The sequence below is a fragment of the Rissa tridactyla genome, chromosome 2 (genome assembly GCF_028500815.1).
Source record: "Rissa tridactyla isolate bRisTri1 chromosome 2, bRisTri1.patW.cur.20221130, whole genome shotgun sequence".
NCBI lineage: Eukaryota > Metazoa > Chordata > Aves > Charadriiformes > Laridae > Rissa > Rissa tridactyla.
In genome coordinates this window covers 57,778,490-57,797,596 of record NC_071467.1, presented here as the reverse complement: position 1 = coordinate 57,797,596, position 19,107 = coordinate 57,778,490, and the positions used below count along the sequence as shown (strand labels likewise).

Sequence of the window (19,107 nt, the reverse complement as noted above, 5' to 3'; positions counted from 1 at the left end):
TTCCTCCTGTGAGTGATTTTGAATGTCCGTCCGTTCACCTCTGAGCAGGTTGAGGCTGCTCTCTGCCTTGCTGGATCAGACTCTCGGCTCATCTTTCATAACTGCCAAGGTCTTTCATAACCCCTGATCTTTCATAACCCCAGACGCTAGCCAGTTCCTCTCACATGCCTTTCGTAACCTACACACACGCCATGTGTTTAATCTTGTCCACTTTGAATAGGCCCGTCCTGGATGAACCTGAAATACTGGTGTTTCTCGGGTGCTTCATCTGTCTGAATCCTCCTAAGCCCCAACCAGATTCATGTAGAGATCCGACTTCCTTCCCTGAGACAACAAATGCTCAGGCAGAGTGGAAAACCTGTTCCCTCTGACCTCAGAGCAGAAAATGGAGTGTAGTCGTGGATTTCCTTCTCTCCCAGGGTGTGAAGCCCATATTGACTTAGGTGTGGCTCAACTGGAGGTGGTCATCTTCTTCACTTCCTGTCCCAAATCGTGGCACAGCATTCATCGGTGGGGCTGCTCTGCCGGCCACCTGGAGATCCCTGTTACAGTCTGCTTGGTCCATGCTTCAAAAAGCAGGGTCGCTCTGAGGGGAAGCTGCTGCAGACGAGATTGGTTTGATTACACCTTTTAATAAGTGTTTAGCTTGCCATTCTCTTCTTCGACAGTAATTGCACGCTGCAGTGATGCAATAAAATCGGTTGTAGTTTTTGCAGAGGGAGGGTGACCTCTCTGGAGCTCATCGGCCATCAATGTGGAATCTGCAGGTGTCTTCCAGTGCAGATCCTTGTCACTTCATGGGTTTGATGGATGTTCCCTTAATAGGGAATTAAGTGGGAGAGCAAGTGGCTAACAGCTTTAATAAAAACAGAGAGGGGAAAAAAAAAAAAAAAGAAAAGGAAGTAATGTTTTGGAATTATTAGCCTGAGTGCAAAAGAGCATTTCCTCAGCATGACAAGCCAGAGGCTTGCTGCGCTGTTATTAAAGCACTTCAGTGGGAATCCATGCAGATGGTCTTTTTACACAGCATAGGATTATATTGGATTAGTCACATAAAATTTTTGTTTACTGTCTCTAGCCCTTTCCCTGGAGTTTTATCAGTACCTCATGAAGAATGAAGTTTGAGTCTGCCTTTAAGAGGTAACCCAGATGACAAGCTTTTTGTTTGTGCAAACTGCTACAGTGTTGTAGTTGTTTAGTGCGATGGTCACCTTGCAGTGAGAGATTTTATAGCTGATAATAGAGGATGTTTGGCCCAAATTTTTGTTTTGCCTTTTGAGTGTACAAGAAGGGAAGGTAAATTGCAAGGGGATGCTCTCTCTTCTTGCTGGACTCCCTTGAAGAGCTGTGCTGATCCCACTTCTGCTTCATCAGAGGCAAACAGGAATTACTAATGCCAGCACCGTTTTTCGTAACGCTCACACATGACTCATTACTGACATAACGCTTGATTAGTGCACTATTCTAACTAGTGTATTAGATGTTTCTTGTGTTCCTTTTCTATCATGCAGAGTCATATTCTGACTACTTCTCTTCTCTCTACATCCAGAAGGCCCCGGGATTGCTGCTTGGACACCCTCTGCTTTTTCCCTCCTGCTACAAACTAACCAAAAGGTAGTCTCCAACTTGCGGTGCAGGAGTCTCCCTTCAGGTCTGCCGCGGGGGTTAGTTAACATGACAATCGAGACCTTTGGCTTCAAGGTCTGACAGACAGCTCTACTGGTAAAATGGCATCCTTCAGTGTTTTCTGGAATTTTCAGACTGGCTCTGTCATCCTGGGAAATTTTCCCTTCCAGGAGGTATGGCTGTGAGAGCTTTCGTGGGGTGCAAGTGCCTTTCATTCTCCACCAAGAGATATTTGTCTTCTCTGGAGGCAGTTCTGTGGACAAGGTAATACAGTCCCAAGCTGGTACTCTTTTTCCTAGACCATGTCTGTGGGTATAGAATAATATGTGGTAAAGGTCTTTTTCCCTGGCCTTGAAGGGAGAAACGGCAGACTGTATCTGCCACATGCATGCCAGTATTGTTTTTTGAACATTATCCACTGAAAATACTAAAAATACCTCCCCCAAAACAAACTAGTATTATAACCTGATGTTTCTATCACTGAAGGTGATACAGAACTTCTGTCAGTGTGCTGTGGCAGGGAGCCCTGTAGCTTAATTTGTTTTAATAAATATGACTTCTGTTTGGTTTTCTCAGCTTTAAGATTAAATTGATTTCCTCTTACATATTATGAGAAAAGATTTCTTATTTCTAATTCATCTTAAATCCAATCAGATCTTTGTGCTTTTCATCTGATGTGCAGGAAATGTTCACATTTTGAAATGAATTCTGGCCTTTTGCATTTAGCTGTCCTCTTTGGTTGTGCCAAGGCTTAGGAAAGCCAGACTGCTTCTCCCTGTTTCAGGGAAGGCTCTTGAACACGAATGGAATTATTACTTCTTGGTCCAAGCTCAAAACAAGATGGAGAAAGGGCCTTTTTCCCGTGTTGGCCATTTTGCTTGAGATTGTTCCATGATTATTCCCCTGGCATTTGTCTGTGAGATTGACAGCACTGATTGTGCCAAAGAATGTAAGGGGCAGAAAGACAGTGCGAGCCTTGACATCTTCTGCCCTGAAAGGGACTCGGAAGTTCTTGCTGGCAGAGCTCGTGGATGGTAAGAGAGAGAGATTAATTTGGGACCAGTGAAATTTTTATGTGTTTTTAGAAAGGCATGTAGATTTTCACAGGAGAATTTTCATTTTTGGAAAATCTCATGAGGATAGTAGGTCTCTGAGGGTTGAAAGGACAGATAATGCCCTTTAATCTGCGTGGAAAAAAGGCTATGCTTGGAGTTGTTGTAGGGTTGCATCAAGTAATCCCATGCTCATAGATTAAATAAATTATTTTGGTGCACATGTAGCTGAAAAAAAGTGCTATGGGTCACATTCCTCCTGTTTGGCAGTAAGTAGCAGGCTCAGCACCACTGGAATCAATGACATTTTCATTAGTGTGTGCCAGCACACAAATTTGTTCATACCAAGCTGAGTTAGAAACAAAAATGCAAGGAAAAAAATAACATATTTAACAAACCAACTGAATGATAGTGTAGGGAAATGCTTCTGCTGTAATTATTTACAGTGGAAAGTAAGTATCTTAGTGGCGTTTCATACAATTACTGTCACAGAGAAGTTTTTAAAACATCATGTATTGTTAGTATCTCTGGAAAATGAACATGTTTCTTAATCAAGTACACAAAAGTCTTTTATCATTTGCATAAACTGTGTTTGTTTATACATGCAGGCTAGCATTATCTTTCAACTTTTGGCTGCTTCAAAATCTGATGTCCATCTGATGGCCTTGGGCCATTTTTACAGATCTATTGCATATCTTTAATTTGGAAGAATGGATGCTCATTTCAAAGTGGAGCCACTCAAAAACAATGACCACTTTTGAAAATGTTTGATCATAATTTGCATGATAAAACCTACAAGAACTTCAGCTGAAGCTTTTTCCAAGACTTTGAAGATACAAGTAGGAGGTTTTTTGGTGCCATTTGGATCAGCACTTGTTTGATAAAATCTGAATCTTACACAAACTCTTTGCAGGTCTAGCTGCATATTTGGGAAACCTGGCTGTTGTCTGCTTCCTCCATGTATCTTCAATTCGTGTGCCAGCCATGGAAAAGCAGGACAGAGGGAGGCTGTGCGGCTCAGTTTCTAGGTCAGAAATCAGTAATTCTTGTTTCTCTTTTATCTCTGTCGGCTCATTTCCCAACCTTTCTGTGTGTCGTTTTCCAGTCTGTAGAATAGAGAAGATGTTCTACTGGTAACAATTTTTGAGTTCTGAAAATATTTGGGTCTTAAAAACTATGAATTTGCTGCATCGTTGTTAAGTCCTGAGTAAGCAGGTAAGACCAGCAGTGTGTCCAGAACTAGTTGTTGGGTTTGTAGAAGAGCTAGGGAAACATGGTCTGTAGATTTCATATCTGAGAATGACCCGAGACATATGGTTGGCTTGTTTTCTCTCCTACTTCTGACCTGTCTAGGTTGTTTTCTGAGTGCTGCCCAGTGCTGCCCTTCCCATGCCCGCTCTAGTTTATACACAAGTCTTGAATTAATCCATCTGTGCTTCCTCCTCTTTTTGTTTTGCTCCACCCATAGTATTTAAAAAAAAACAAAACAAAACAAAATCAAACACCTGGGTACCATAGGAATGTCAGTCCTAGCAAGCCTTGCACATTGTTTATAAAATACTATTCCTTGATATTCAAGTGGCCTTGCCTTGTATGGTATTAAGCAGTTATGACTACGCCTGACATTCCCGATATTGAGGGAAAAAAATTGTTAACCATCGACAGTGAGATAACTGGTATGTAGGGTATACTGGATTCCACTGTGCTGATCCTTCTCCACCACGCTGTCTTATACTACAGCTTCCCTTTGTCACTTGAATAATTATTTCTGAAGTAGTAATTTTACGAAGTTTTGCAAAATATTGGAATTACGATTATATCAGAGTGTGTTCTCTTCTAAATTAATAAAGTAGAATTATTGAAATGTTGGCCTAACAGGGGCTTTAAAATGATCCTTTTGTCTACTTGCTGTATGCCAGTATGCTGTACATGTTAGATATACCTGTATCCAAAGTCATGCCTGAGAGGTTGTTTCTCTGATGCATTTGTTAAAACCTCTAGTGTGGGAGAACTATGTGTATTTTTCTTCTTTGATATTAAGAAAATTTTCCCTGTCATCCAACTGAAATAATCTCTATTGGAAAGTAACTTTATTTATGCTCATCTTCCTCTAGAGGACACGGGAAACAATTATTATCATCCTTTACAATAACAAAAGATAAAGTCAGTTAAAATGATTCTCGGCAGTCTTTGTTTTTTGGGGTAAACGAATGCAGTTATTTCAGCCCTTCCTGATATGCTGTATTTTCTTCCAAATGTAATTTTTACTCCTGTTTTCTAGACTCCTTAGGACATCACGTGAGATCTTGTTTGTGCTGGACAAAACAGAATAGAACTGAGTAATTGCATCTCAGGATATTGCTACTCCTTCTGGAAACGGGAATTCCCTTTTTCTGCAGTACCATTGTGTTGCTGGCTGGTATTATACTTCCCAATTTTTTTTTTAAATTTTTTTTACTGCTGTTGTAGCCAGTTACATCCAGGTGTATTTTTATCAAGAAGTGACTTCCTGGTTTTCATACTATGAACTGTCAGTTGCTAATTTATTCAATGTTAGTTGCTGATTAAAGTAGCAGTTTTGTTGCCAGGCTATTTAGAGACAAGGTGACTCGTCACGGGCCCCAAGAATTAGCAGTGTCGTGGGCCTGCTTCTGCAGTTATGGAACCAATGCAGAAATCTTCACAGACAAAGGATTTCTGGCAGCAGTTAACAGCATGGGGACATTGTTCCCTCCCATGCACTCTTGCATTGTTAACAGCCTCACAGCTTGGATCTTGTGTATATCCAGCTCAGCAAAGAGCACAGACCTCTGTCCAAAGTGCACGGAGTTGGCCAGATGAGTGACGGGCTGATGCAAGTTGATGGCGGAGGAAGAGAGATGCTGGGGATAGAGGTGCCCTGGAGATAGAGGTGCATGCCAGCTCCCTTAATCTGATGACGTTTACAGTTCCCACTTGCAGCCTAATGTGACCAAAGTGTCTTGTACCATTAGGTAAATTGTAGGCCCACAGCAGGCAGTAGTGAGCTGCTGTCACGTCCCCCATCTCTTCCCAGGTGTGAATGGTTCCTAGAAAAAAGGGCCAGACTCTGCAATCAGGTGGGCTACACAGTCAAGATGGAGGTCAGGTGGCATCTGGCAACATTTTACACCAAAAAGAACCCCATGGCAACATACAATGGACTGTAAGTAACAAGAGGGGCAACATTTTCTACAAAGACAGGAGATGCAGAGAGCAAAAGAAGGCTTAGATTTGAGACTTACAGAATAAGGGAGAAACAAGAAAGGTTTTGAACTGCCAGTAACAAAAGCTATTGAGACCAGCAGGCAATAATCACTGCTTTGGGTCAGTCTTGTTGTGATGGGTGATCTTCTTGTGACTGGTGAGTCCTTTCTGTTGATGTTATGTGTAAGGTACAGTCTGTCACAAGGGTGGAACATACAGGCTTTTGTCCTGCCTGTATGCTCTCTAGCCTGGTCTGCCAAGAATACCTGCGAAATACAAAAACCAAATGCAAACCCCAGCAAATAGTAGTAATACAAATACGCTACAAACACTAAGGATAAAACCCTCCCACATTGGGTAGCAGCTATACCAGGTGTGATGTTATCTGCTGCCTTGATGGATGTTGTTGAAGAGCCTGCACCGTGGCTTCTGTTGTGATGGGGGTGGGAGATGCCAAGCACGCTGTTGTAGAGATACATAACTTGGTGTGCATTGACGTACAGATGTGTCCATGCAGATCTGTAATCACCAGTATTCTCAATCCCACACCCTCGGTATCTGTTAGCCACAGAAAATAACATTGCGAATAAAACTAATGACAATTTAAAAGAGATGTGCCGAGACTGGCTGGTTTTACACTGGCTCCCGAGGCTGAGGTTCCTAGCCACGGTAAAGCTGATTCCGGAGCCCCCCCCACCGCTGGATCAGGAGTCCCGCTGTCACCCTGGGGCGCAGGCCGGCTGGGAGATCTCTGCTTCAGGGGAAGTCAAACGCTCCGGGCGAGCTCCGGCGCCAGCCTTTCCCCGCTGCGGGGCGGCTGCTGCGCCGGGTCCCGCCTGCCTCGCACCTCGTCCGTGCCGCCCCGAGCGGAGGGAGGAGGCCTGTCCGGCGGGGGCCGCCGCCGCCTCCCCGCTCCCGCAGGCCCCGGTGGAGCGGCCGGCGCACCGCTTGCTCCCGTTTCCCTGGCAACGGCGGGGGGGGTGGGGGGAGGCGTGTAGTCAGGGCCCTTTTCGGTGTGCGGTCGCTCGCATGTGACGTCCACTGCTCGGAGCCTATCCGGATGGGCTTTGGCGGCTAAGGCGCCTGCTTAAGAGCCGTGAGGCGGGCGGTGGTGACAGGCAGTGAGCAGGCCAGCTAGGCGGGGCCCTTCCACGACGGGGTCCCCCCGGGGCGGCGGGTGCGTTTGAAAGGGGGCAAGCGGGCCCCGTCTCTTCCAGAGGCGTCCTGGGGCTTCGCCGCCATGGCCCTGCCCGCCCTCCATAGGTGCCTCCAAGTGAGTGCGGCCCCCGTCCGGGGCGCGTCCCGGTGTTCGGGAGTCCCGCGGAAGGCCCTTCCGGCTCGGCCTGGAGAGAGCGCCCACGACCACTCGGGCACGGCGGCTCTTGGCTCGGCCGGGTTCGCCTTTACCGTCGGGGGCAGAGCTCACGCTTACAACAGCTTACGGTTTCTCGTTGCTAGCCTTCCTTCTGTCCACCGAGTATCGGTCGGCAGCATCAGCTGTACTTAGTACCTTGTAGGTTAGGGCAGAAGCTGGAGAGGGGTTTTTAACAAGGGCATGTAGTGATAGGATGAGGTGTAATGGCTTCAAACTGGAAGAGGGGAGATTTAGATTAGATATTAGCAAGAAATTCTTCACTCTGAGGGTGGTGAGGCACTGGAACAGGTTGCCCAGGGAAGCTGTGCATGCCCCATCCCTGGAAGTGTTCAAGGCCAGGCTGGATGGGGCTTTGGGCAGCCTGGTCTAGTGGGAGGTGTCCCTGCCCGTGGCAGGGGGGGTGGAACTCGATGATCTTTAAGGTCCCTTCCAACCTAAACCGTTCTTTGATTCTAATATATTTAGTTGCATTTGGGTTGTAGATGAAGTGATAGGTGTGATTGTGTACTGCTGGGTGAGGTTCAGCAAATGTGTGTGCAAGAAATTCTGCTGCTGTGGCTGTAGTTTAGCCTTGCAACTTCAGTGCAGTTAAAACAGAAATAAATACGAGTTTAGTTGCAGAGCTGATGTTTAGAAGTATAACTGAAAGTTTTTATGTTGTGTTCCTGTATTTTTTTTTAAACAAAACCAGTTTGCCATATTATTCATTAATTATTTATGAAGTTACATTATGAGCTTTTAATGTGTATGTGTTTTAGTCAATTCTTCATAAAGTTTGAAGCCAATTATTTTTCCTGCTGTTTTCCTTTATGTATTTAAATGTAGTAAAACTTTTGAGAGAGAATCTTAATCTGAAATATCAGCTCAATTAATACTTGATTTTTCTTTTTTAATTGTCTTCCTTTTCAGCTCAGTGATGAAAATGAACAGTTAGTCAAGAAGTTGAAAAAACTACATATAAAAAATAAGGAGCTAGAAAAGAATCTGGGTCAGATCCAAGAAAAACTGCATCTGCAGCAGTTAATGCATGACTGTGTCACAAGCAGAGAGTAAGAATTGTCAAGCGTTACTTTTTGTATCAAAAGAAGCGCAGTATTTCAGGACTTGTACCTTGTTACTCTTCACATGAACTAGACCTTATGTGTTCTGCATATTTTGAGGGGCTGCCTGTGAACAGGATGGTGGGGATGGAGAATGCTGGAGGTGTGTAAAGGAACAAAGGATGGCTGGGGCAACTTGGACAAAATTCATTGTTGAAGTAACCCAAACAATTTAAATATTAATAAGTAATACCCCTGCTTAGCCAACATGCTGTCTCTCTCTAACTGCAAAGCGTTTTAGACTATTTTGCCCACAAACAGTAGTAACATGGTTAAATTGCATCAATACCGGTAAAAAAATCTGGAAACGGGGACCCTAGGACCTGAAAAACTATAGCACTAGTGTTTTGAAGAGTGTCCTGCCAGGATTTAAATACCTGTTTGGAAAAAATTTCAGGTTTAAATTTGGTGCGTTTATGAACCTGCATAGAAACCTCTATTGTCAATCAAACTGAAAAGTAACAGCCATTTTCAGTTGCTTTGTTTGATTCAATTGAAATTGTAAAATCTAATTTTATTAAGCTGTTGTGTTTGTTTCAATTAAGTGTTCAAGTTCAAACAGAAACCCATTTATCGTGTAAGGGTGGATACAGCAAGGATCTTAATCTAGAGGGTGACAGTGTCAGGTGAGTTCTTGGAAACTGGTTCTTCACAGAATTAAACATTCTTCTTTGTGGGGTAGAGTATGTTATTCATGGCTAAGTCAGTTGAATTTTGTTAGCTGTTATGGAAGCTGCTTTCAGCCTTTGAAACAATGGAAAATAATTTTATTTACGTTTAAAAGAAAATACTAAGTCTTAAATTAATCTTGAAAATATCACTAAACAAAGAACAAAATGGATTTCTTTCTCAAATCTTTCACTAAGAAAAATTGAATGAGCTAGGGAGGTTCCATGATGTGTGCGTGCACACGTGATCTTTTTTGTAGATTTTTTTTAACATAGAATTATGAAATTTCATTTTCTATTTTGTAGGAGCTTTCTTAGCTCATTTTTATAGCTCAATTTTATATATATATATATATATATATAAAATTTGTATGCTAATACTGTTTTCAGAGTAGGCAATTCTACTTTTCAGTCATAATTGATTCTAGAAGTGAGCCAATACTTACTCTATTTTGCCAATTAATGCTAGGAATAAACTCTTGTAACTGCATTTTTGATACAAAAGATACATTTTTGTTTTAAGATAATGTATATTGAACCATTTTAATGGCAAGACATGATACGTTAAAATATTGGTCTATGACTTAATTTTAAAATAAATAGGCTGCTCCATTCTTTCAAAGGTTCCTTTTTGTCCACTTACAGAAATGGGCTGTGGATCTTAAAAAGATAGAGGCAGTACCTACTGCTCTTGATTCAAGCACGCTGTTCTTAATGTTTCCCTTAGGTGTCTGTAGAAGGCCTGTTTTTTTTTTTTTTCTTTTTCTTTCTTTTATTTAAAAACACCTTTACAGTCCACCAGACTCTCTTTGCGAACTACGTATGAAAGCTGGGTGTCTAGCTTTGGGCTTGAATTGAGTACCTAATTAGATGCTCATGTTGAAGAAGTCCGAGTTATTCTTTGAATGTGGTGCTGGCCTTGCTTTGTATTAGGTTGCATGTAGATAATCTGACTTAGCTTTTTTTCTAGCATCTATTTGTATGTTATTTTACGGAGCTGTTCTGTACTAGTACTGCTCATCCCGCTTGTGGTGCGCAGTCATGACTTAGTATGAATGCTGGCTGTTATTCGAATTCGTAATAAAAAAGGAAAAATTTCTGTTCGTGTTCATCAGTTACATTATGGGCTGATACATGTAGACTGAATGCTATGAAATACTGTAGGTAATTAGTTTAGCGGAACTTGTGCAAGATAATATCAAAGGGAATGATAATATTCCGAATCTGTTTGTTTTACATTGATCTTACCCACTCACACTCACTTTCTCCTAGACTTCATTCACTCATATCCTCACGCCCACATACTGGGAAGCAATGAGGTTTGTGTGTCCAAGTGACCTGGCTAGGGTTGCTTGGGTGTGACATGGAGAGCTGGGGATGCTGCCTCATGAGTCCTCATCATGGGTTCTTGATTGATGGCATGAAACTAGTTTCTGGGCAAACTTTTTTATATCCTTTAGGAGTGGTCTTTTGCTATTCTTGTTGTGCTAATGGGGAGAGGAATGATCTATGTGACACGCTGCAAGCTCGTTGCCACCCTGCTGTTGCTACTGTATAGGTCTTCCATGAACAAGTTATTTGTACTGAGGTTTAATCAGAACGCGGCCATGTGGGCTGGACAAAAACAACAGGGTCCTCAGTCTGGCTGAGTGAAAGGGATTCTTTGCCATCGATGCAGACCATTCTTTCAATTCTCGCTTTGCTTTCTTTTTCTGGTGCTTTCTCTATATTGCTGGTCATGCTTCATCTTAAATATTTGTTACAAGTCTCTACAGTACAGCTACAGCCCAAGTGATCTCTATGGGGTATCTGTAATACTTTTATCATAAAGTATGCACATTTTGCTGGCTTTCATATTGTATGGCAACTTATGCATTTCTTCTGTTTTAGACTACTTCAGATGTATAATGAGCTACAGAAACGTTATGTTAAAGAAATCAAAACAAACCAGGAGCAAAGTGAAGAAATTAAAAATCTCACTGTAAGTAGAATTTGTAGGAGATGGTATCAAATAGCCAAACATAAGCTTTTAGGGAGATTGAAAAGTAATTCTTACATTTGTAATATGAGACCCTGTTTTTCTTTCTATACCCTTTTTTGTTTCCCATGCCATTGAGACAATGGAAAGTAGTCTATAGTTCCCTTTGAAAGTGAACTCTGTCACTGGTATGTCTGTAACTGAAAGCTGTCTCCCCTTTGCTTGCTTTTTTCTTTACTCACCTACCTACCCCTCCTTCCAGCCTCTCTTGCACCAGCCCTGGTATTTTTCTGTATGAGTCATGAGCAGATTTATTTCAGAAATCCAGCAGTAAGCTAACCAAATGAAGGCAAATAGTCTTCTGTCAGGTAGCAAGATCTGTTGGATTGCTGTGCAAAGAGAGTAGAGTTGTAGATGGAGCAAAGGTAGGGTCGTGTGGCCAGGAGTGGTTCAAGAAGCTTCAAGTGGGTATGGTCTCTTTAGGCATTGATCAAGCATTACAGCTTATCAGTCTAATTAGTTTTCTCGTACAAGTCTGGAATGTGTGCTTCATTTGTTTGTAAATTACTATTCATTATGATTTGGATTATATGTACTTTTTCTTAGCAGTTGGCAATTGCTGACATAAAAGTATGCTTTATTGTGTGGAAAGCTTTAGTATCTTTGTGCGTATACATTTATACTGTCTTGCAAGTGTGTGCTCAGTAACAGGCTTTTTTAAAAACACTTTTAATGTATGCAAAACTTCACTTGCTGTATTTTTTTCTCCTTTCAGACACTTTGGATGAATGTAGTTTTAAGTCAGCAATTGAAAGCTCTAGGTTTGCATTCAGGATATGTTTCCAGTTGTATTCAGTTGAACTGTGTTTGTTCTATGTATTTTAAAAATAAAGTAGTTTCTTGACAGATTAAAATTCATGAGCTAGAGCATAATCTTCAAGAACAGAGGCAGAGAATTCAGCAATTGGAAAGTAAAAAGGTTTCCTGGAAAACTAGTGCTGGTTTTGGAAAAAGAAGTCGAACCCCAGAGGGAGAAGTAACATCTCGCAGGAGCATGTCTAAAAAGAAGGAATCTTGTTGCAGTGAATATTTAGGTAATGGTACAGTTGATTCCTGATGATGTTCCTTCCAGTATGCCCATCACAGAGGATGCATTTCATTTCTGATCCAAAGGCACATTCCAGGTTATTTCTTTTATTTCAACCAGCAGTATCTAAAAGGTTTTTAATTTTTGAAAACCTGTTATGTAAAAATGGCATCTTGTAATCAATGTCCTATCTATGGATCCATCCCTGCGTTTGTTTGTGATTAAAAATAAGCGTTGCTGCTTTTATCTTTTTCTGAAACTGATATGTTGGTGTAATCATGTGTAGGAGTGCATGACTGTATTTAGTACTCTTTATTATTTATTCCTGTAAGTTGTATCTATGCAGATCTCTTAGTGATAACTTTGCTGCTCCGTTCTTTGGTTTTCAGACACTGATACACAAAAGAACCTGTTTTTAGCCTTAAAATATGGGACAAACCCAGACAATACTGGTTTCAGCATATTCTTTCTTATAAATACATCCACAAGTTAAGGTGCAATCCTGTTTCACTTCAGAGCATAAAAAAAGAGATTGCAGAGATCATATAATGTAGGCGTAATTTTCAGGAAGTGTGTGCTGTCAGTGAAGGCTAACGTGAACCTCTTGTAAGTCAGAAATAAGGCAATCAGGGCACGCAATGCATGTTTTGTGGATTTTAAAGTAAAATAATTCCACATTCTAAGAATATGGCAGACTCAGATTATCCAGTTGGCAGATCCTGTTATCTTGCATAGTACCTGGGAGCGTGCTGGGCTGATTCTTAAGAAATCACTTTATGAAAAAGGTACTTTAAAAAGCTGAACCATAATTTTCTAATATCACAAAACGTGGGCAGCTCTTTAGCTGTAATATGATTCATGTGAGGGGGAGGTTGACTGTAATGGTTGAAGTCTATATTTTTTTTATTTGAATATAGAGCTATTGTTGAAGGAGATTAAAAAGCTGAAGAAAGAAAATGAAAAGCTGTCTACAGAAAGGAGAGCACTAAAAAATGAATTAGCCGGATTAGACAAGGTAATTTATTTTAGGACAAGTATAAGAATAGGTGATTTTTGAAAAACGAACTTTACTGCCTGAACTGAAACTTGTCTTTAGGCTGTACATACGTTGTTATCAAGCAAAATACATCCAAAAAATCAGTTTATAGCATCTGAGAAAGAGATAGAAATGAATGACTCCTTGAAACATTAATGTCCTATTGTACTGCTTGTCTAAAGAAGAAGAATAATGCAATTTTATTTATTTATTTATTTTTACTCAGATCTGGATTTTCTTGTGGATTTTTTTTAATGTTTGGGCAATTTGGTTTCCTTCATGAGAGATTATTTGCCTCAGGTCGTTAACGACATTAAAATTGTAACTACTGGTAACAGTCTTAATTCCTTCCAACAGACACTTGCAGAGATAATAAAAATATCTTTTTGAATGATCACTTCTATTGCTTTGTGATGTCTGTGAGAAGAAAGCTGTTTTCTCTTGAACTTAAATGTATCAAAATTACGCCTCTGACAGAACTCTAAGCTTAGGGAGGGCAGAGGGGAGGGCTTTGAAGTTTTCATGATCGATAGGTGAAGAAAGTAAGTGTGAAAATTTGGTAATTCTTGAAATTATGCGAGAAGACAAAGAGTTCTTATCTAGCTATAGACAACTCAGCTTAATGTACTGATCTAAGATTTTTATTTTCAGCAGACAACTTGTTTAAATTGTTTTTTTTTGCTTATTCTTCAAGTCCTGTGTTGGATATATATTTTTTTTTTTTAAATCTCTTATCTTGCAATCCTTTCTCCCAAGCTAAATAATATTATGCTAGCTTTCATGACAGGGGTAACAGTAAAATATGGTGATACTTCATTAGATGTGAAACTTGTAGAACATTGAGCCGGGGTGAGTTCTAGATCCCTATGTTGGGGAGTTAGGGACAACTTGTGGCTGAAAGTTTCATCTTTCAGAAGAGAAGTATGTAAATCAGAGGTTATGGCTTTTTATCACTGACCCTTTTTAAAGGTAGTTTTAAGTAACTGTATGTTATTTAAGTTGTACGTAGCTATTAATTAAAAAAAAAAAATCATAAGAATAGGCAGGCATAAGAATAGGCAGTATGTCAAATATGGTGGATAGGACTTTCCAAGGTTGGTGAAATTAAGTCTTGGGTGATTACACTGTGCTTGCTCTCCTTGTATTTCCCAACAACTTCTGACTTCACTTACGGAGGATCCGAATTGCTCAATAGGCTTGAGTTGCAGGAGCTGAACAAAACACAGTTCCATTTAAGCTATGGGCTATCGATATTTTTAATAAATTAAGTTTATTTCTATTAATCTGAATTTATGTCCTAGTTGAATTAGGTATAGCTAGAACTACTTGCTAAGTTATGCATTCTGGGATAGCATAATTATGAAAGGATCAATATGAAAAAGTGAAACCACGTATGCTGTGACATTAAACAAGTTCAACAGGACTGTTTTTTTAGGGCTTTCTTATTGGATTGTCTCTACGTTCTGTTTAGCCTTACGTATTGCTCTCTTTCATTTCCTCTTTTGTTGTAAACTGCTTTTATCTGAGCCCCTTGAACCTGCTGGATAGTGTTATCCATTTTAGGCTCTGTCAAGTTTAATGTATCATAAATCTTGCCCTTTGGAATATGAAAATCAAACTTTGTAACATAGTGCAGTCATAAGTAACAGATCCTATTCTGAAATAGGACATTCATTAACAAAATGTACTTAAAGTTCTAAATGGAATTTACAAAGCAGTTAAAGTCTAAAAATATTTTATGTCTTTCCAGGACTAAATATGGTATCCATTTTTTCCATCTTAAGTATTGTCTTCTTCAAATACTAACACCATCCTCCATGGTTTACTCTCCTCATCTCTCTCCTTGCCTTGTCCCTTATTCGTAATCTTGCAACTTTCAGATCTTCAAGTTAATGGTGCGTTATCTGCTACTGCCTGACTTCAGCATGTACAGCTGTATTTTTGCACAGACGAGTTTGACATTATTCCCTTGTCGTTTTGGACAGTCATTTTTTACCCTTGTGATAAATCAACATTTCTTTCTTCTTGTAATTAATCTCTTGTATTATTAGTCTGTATTTCAGGCTCTAGCATATCCTGAATTCTGCTTATATTGTGTGTTCAGGGCAAAGTTTTAAATTATTACTTAAGATTATGGTTGATTGCTATATCTTGCTATAGCTGTGTTTGCATAACTCAACCATATATTAATAAAAATATAGCAAGTGTCTTTGAACTTGGGAACAACTGAAATGCTGACTAGCTCTTATTGAGAATGTCTTAGAAAGAAACTCAAAGGTGAATGTTTTTGGGTTTTTCTAGGATTTTTTTGAAGAGGTAGAAGATCTAAAGCATGCTGTACAGGAGTCTGTGAAACTGAATAATCAGTATGAAAAGTGCTTGAAACAAATAAGTGTAATGTACGGACTTCCTTTTACAGCACATTTGTAACTACTGATTAATTTAATGGCAAGTAGATTTTCCACGTATTTTTTTTTTATACTTACTGCAACATTTAAACCTACCATGACTTATGTAGTACCATATTTTGATAATATTACGGATTCAATAGTATGATCTCAATATGACATGAAATGAAATGCTCTCAAATGCTTTTGTATCTTGTGCCTTTGATTTTTGGTTATATGTTTTTGTTTTTTTTTTAAATAAACTGTGGTCTGTATAACTTCTAAGTTTCAAAACCTCTCTTTCAGACTTGTAAGATACATTCATTGCAGGAGTGGTTGTGGGTGTTTATGGGAATATGATAAAATCTTTGTATTTTACTTTGAAGAATTTCCCAGTTTATCCTTTTTTGTAAGCTATATAAAATCAAAGTAGATGTGTAGATTTGGCAGCCTTTATGAATTTTAGCCCTAAGGATGTGCCAATGCAGACAGAAATTAATTCTATCATTAAATTATTACAAAGGGATTTCTTAAAAGAAAAATGCTAAATCCCTGCTTGTAGAGTTTTTCTGTAATCATAGTAACAGGTTAAAATTTGTGGATGAAGGAAGGGTTTAGAATTGGAAAGTATGTATTCAGAAAGATGGGTCAGAGAGTCGTCTTGCAGTATCAAAACAAGAATTTGTCAGAAGCTCCTACTTGACTGAAAAGCGAGGTATTTGAGGAGCTCTGGTACTTGAAGTGCTGAAAGGAAACTGGAGTGGAGAGAGTCACAGTTCACAAGGTAGGAATGTCATGTTGCTTCAGAGAGGGAGCTTGGGATGATAAGAGACAACTCCCAGTTGTAAGCGTACCTTGCAGAAGGGAAATGTGGGATTTGAACCTGCACTTGTTTGTAACTACATTTCACAAAAGTTTAACATAGTTGTACAGATTTACGATTTTCAGATAATACCTTTGTGACACTGGGATGGGAGAACTGAGTGAAAACTTTATCACAAGGTTAGGAATACTAAGCTTGTTTATAACCTAATATAATTTCTTTGGCTTAATAAAAATACTTGCACGCTTGTTAGGGATGGGAGTAGGATTAGGTCTCTTGCGTGCCACTTTGTGTGTTAGGACAGTTTTATGGAGTTGTAAATTAATAAATAAATTGGCCTCAAAGCATATGGGGTGTTCAGAGTTCCATATTCACTAAGTCAAAGAGAGGGTAAAACTCTGGCTATAGACCGTTGTATCAGGTTTCCCTTGTTTCATTCTTGGCTCACTTGTAAATTAAAGCTGGGTAATGTTCTGAACAGAGATGGAAAAGAGAAGAGTGATGCAACTTTGTGTTGCCAGTAAACTTGATGGATGAAAACAGGACAAATAGCATGCAAGGTGGAAGTATTTTAAGTGCAAAAATGTATTTAATATTAGTTAGTAAGCAAAATAAACATTAGTGCTGGAGAAGGAAAGCATCAAACTTTTTTGAGTGCTAGTCACTTGAGCATTTCTTTTTCCAGTTTTGTGGTATAAAGTTACACTTTTAGCATGCTTAAACTTTGGTGACATTATTAAATGAATCAGTAATTGTCCCCGTCCATGGGCTGATTAAGTGTGCAAAATGGTTCTTAAAACATGTAGGTGAGGAAAAGTTCAAGGTTATTTCTTGCCTTCCTAAAGAACATCTACATTGACTGAATACGAAATTGTCATGACTAGCAGAGTTTTGCTGTTTGCCAGCTACTGAAGGTCATAGTTTTTCACTATAGAGTGCGTTCCCTGCCCAAACAATTGAAAATAATTAATATGGTGAAAATATTGATCTGACCTTTATGATGAGCTTTTAAAAATCAATTTTGCATCAGGCCACTCCTATCTATTTAGAACAAGAAACTGTGAGAGATCTTTCAGTCTTATAACTGAGATCCTCAAGTTTTAGTATGAAGCCAGATTCTAGTCTAATCTTAATAACCCACCACGCGGGGAGGAGTATTGTACAATGTATTGTACAGCGACATGTTGAACCACAGCTCCATCTTGCAGCCTGTGTGCGGGCTGACAGCCTTATTTTTGACCTCCGCATCACGTGCAGGAGGATTGCTTGGTTTTGCATGGCTCTCCGAGCGTCCTCGGGTACCCGTATGTGAGGTTCGGACTACTACTAAGTGAGCCTGGTTTCTGCATAAACCGCTTTGGTGTGCGGAGATGTGCAGCCACAGTTGGGATGTGAGCAGCCACGGGCTGGCAGGGGGAGAGCGAGTTGGGCAGGGATTTCCGATGGCCAGTAGTCGGAGTTTTCTTTCAGCTCATTCTCCATCACTGATTTTCTATGATTTCCTTCTTTTTTTTTTTCCTTTCCTCTTCTCTTTTTCTTTTACTATCAGGAAAGCTGGAAATGTAGGGTGCAGATGGGAGACCTCTGGCATCTTCCACATCTGCAGTACAACTCCCAAAATAGTAACAGCTAGCAGCAGAAATGCCGGGACAGGGAATCTGTGTAGAAATGACCGGCTCTGTGGTTTTGATTGTATAAGTTGCTGCTTGTGACTTTTGAAAATGGCAGTTTTGCCTAGTTTTTCTTTTCTAGTAATTGCAGGTTTTGAGGTTTGTGGGTTTTGGGTTTGTTTTTTTTTTTTTTTTTTTCATTTGATGGGAACATTTTACTTCTGAAGATCTTTTTTATTTTTTTCACTGATCTGTAACACTGTTTGTTTTTTTTTTGCTGCAGCTCTGTAGCTGTTCAGACAGCTTCCAAAGAAATTTGATGTGTGAAACATAATCTAATGAAAAGCTTCTAGAGAATGCATAGATATTGATAGCAAAATGACGGGCTTTATTTGTTTTAAGCTTTGTGTAGGCTGTGAATAAGAAGAGTCATAGATTTTTTTGGATTTATATTATTTCTTTGGCATGCCTGATGCAAGTTAAACAACTTACTGGCATTTTCTGTTCAAATTGTACTATTTTCCTTGGAAGAGGAGGCTGTCTAGGACTACCGAGCCTACTTCCAAATTGTGGGGTAGGTGCAGTTTGTGCAGGATAAGGCCATATGAATTTGTGTGCTTACAGTTCAGAACTTACCTGTCTTTTGTCCTTGTTGCTATGTCTGTTGAACAGACACTTCTGCTTTAATCTTGCCTTGTTGTGAGCTGCGTGAACAAGATCTTGTTGATTTTTATTGCTAGTTAAGGTGCAGATGAGATTAATATTAAACAAGGTAATCACGCTTTCTGTGTAGTTCTGTATTGTGAAATTGTGACGTCTGGCCAGTGGCCTTCTGCTAAACTAAGTTTAGATAGCACTGAATTGCATGCAATTAAGTATTAGTCATGTCAGCATTAAATAATGTATATTAGAAATCTTACATGATGCAGACGAATGATTCTTTGTCTTGACTAACTGCTTTGTAGTGGTGATACGGGAAGCTCGTGTTTGAAAATAAGTGGCTTAATAGCCGCTCTTATTGTCAAATAGAGGTTTTGATTGGGAAAATAAGATAATAATCACATGTCCGTTTTTGATTTCCATGAGACGTCAGCCAAATGGGCTAGGGCATAGGGCAGTAAAGCAATTTTAAGATTTGTT

General features: G+C 39.8%; 1 protein-coding gene across 17 annotated transcripts in view; it reads left to right on the top strand.

The window, feature by feature from the left end:
• The window catches only part of MPPE1 (metallophosphoesterase 1), a 31,245-nt gene that overhangs the window by 2,424 nt on the left and 9,714 nt on the right, over nt 1-19,107 (top strand). For 2 of the 17 annotated variants that reach the window (XM_054191811.1, XM_054191822.1), the window contains 2 exons: nt 10,937-11,027; nt 11,800-13,126. The exons of 1 other annotated variant lie outside the window; for it this stretch is intronic. The gene's annotated coding sequence lies outside the window, so the exon portion shown is untranslated. 14 more of the 17 variants (XM_054191807.1, XM_054191803.1, XM_054191806.1 and 11 more) reach the window with 14 other exon arrangements.